Source organism: Tupaia chinensis, unplaced genomic scaffold, assembly GCF_000334495.1.
Source record: "Tupaia chinensis unplaced genomic scaffold, TupChi_1.0 Scaffold000096_1, whole genome shotgun sequence".
In the NCBI taxonomy this organism is placed as follows: Eukaryota; Metazoa; Chordata; class Mammalia; order Scandentia; family Tupaiidae; genus Tupaia; species Tupaia belangeri.
The window spans coordinates 6,124,091-6,126,096 of record NW_006159558.1 but is presented as its reverse complement, the minus strand read 5'-3'; positions in this window follow the sequence as shown (position 1 = coordinate 6,126,096).

The following is a 2,006-nucleotide window of genomic DNA, read 5'->3' as shown; positions in this document are numbered from 1 at the left end:
ACAAGCGGAGTTGCTTGCCCGCCCGCCGCCGGAAGCGGGCGCGGCCTGGAGCGGCCCCGAGAAGCCGGTTCTTGAAAAACCTCCTCCGGGGCTCGCTTGTCCAGAGAAGGCCACCTAAACACAGGGGAAGACCTAGGAGGGGCCTCTGTGTCCACCGTGGGCAGGGCCAGGACCTGGGCCTGCAGACCCCGGAGGGGGCTGGGGCCCTCTGTGGCCCCTGAGGGGTAACTGCTCTCCTGCAGCTCCGCCACCCAGCCCACTCATGCGCTGACCCCGCCGAGGCCCAGCTGCCCTGGGACAGAGAGACCACTCTGCAGGCAGGGCCTCCTTCCCAGAGCTAGCCCCATTGCTCCTCCCATGGGACCATGGGCTTCCTGCGACCTTAAATCAAAGAGACACGTGTGTCCCGCTGGACGTGTGACCCCAGGGGTGCCCAGGGCGGGGCAGACACGGCTTCTCACCCCAGTGGAGCGAGGGCAGACACCTGTGTGGGAAGCCCGGTAGGGCAGGGCGGCCAGGCCTCAGAGGGGGCACCTCCTCGGGTTCTCCTTGCTCTGCGCCCACCCATGGGGCGGGACAGGGAGGTCTGCTCCGGTGACGCCACCAGCCCCGGGTGGGTCCTGTCCTTGTCAATCACCGCGCCCAAGGCGCTGCCTGCAGGAGGCAGCGTGACTACGGACCGATGGGGGACCTGCATAACTGGGTGGCCCTACAGTCTCGGCCTGCGCGTCTGTCCCACTACCCCGCCGCGCCCAGATGTCTCCATGGGCTCTCGCCAAGAGCAGACCCCACCTACCCAGCCGCCAGGGGCGCACTCGGGACATACTGCGCACCCCCGATGCACAGGAACCCACCCTCTGATGCCGGGAGGCAGCCACAGACTAGGGTGCAGGGTGCAAGGCGCCCCCCCACCCCCGTCAGCTCGGTCGCGCCCCCTGCTGTCGGCGCGGTGAGGAGCCGCGCGAGCCTGCGGTGGGACAGGTGGGAGCAAGGGACGCTCGGGTGGGGGTCGTGGGCTCCGGCTTGGAAGCTGCCCGCCGCTGCCAGCCACCTTTTCTTCTCCCTGTGATTTCTGCGCAGGGCTTCCTCCTGTTCTTAGAACAAGGCTGGTCATTTATGCGTATTTCTTCCAAACCTTCAAATCAAGTATGTTCTTCCCATTAAGAGCCGTTTCAGCAGCGCAATGTATTTTTTCTTTTTTTCCTTGAGCAGTTACTAAAGTTTTGTCTATTTTCCCGTGCCCCAGCCCAAGAATAAGCTCTCGATTATTAGCGATACCCCTCCGGAGTATGCGCTCTCTCTGGTTGCTTTTTGGCTGGCGCTCAGTCACCCCGTCTACTCTGCCAGCTTCTGTGAGCTGGTACTACCGTCACCGTTTACTGTAACTGGATTGTCCTTCTCTTATGTTGGTAATACTTTCTGCTTTTTTCAATATTTTGTTGTAAGGCAGTTTAAGATTAAAGGCTGTTTTATGTTCTCGGTGAATTATCCCTTTTGTAAATATAAACTACATAAAGCTTCCCTGTCTTTCCCACTCAGAGTCTGGCTATGAATTCCGTTTTATACTGACACACCTACACCACTTAAATTTAAAATGCATATAGTCATTTGGTACTGGCCAGCCAGGTCCAGCTGCTCTTAGTGGTCAATGAAATGGCAGGCAGAGGCTGGAGAGGAAGGCAGTTTACTTCTGCATCCGGTTACAGGCGGACAGCAAGCCCGTCAAGCCGTCTTGAAAGCCCACATGTCCAGGACCAGCAGTTAGCGTAATGGCTATGTCGCTGGACTCCCATGTGGTCGACCGCGGCTCGAGTCCCCGACCCAGCGGCTTAAACTCACGCCGAGTGTGTGTATGTGCGTGCCCAAGATCCTGAGAGAAGAATGGAGGAGAAGGGATTGCGCGTGTGGCCATCCCCCCTGGGGGGTGATTTCTCGCTTTCTGTCTCTCTCTGTCTTTCCGGCGAGCGCATGTGCCCTATAGCAAAAACCTCAAAAAAAGAAAAAAA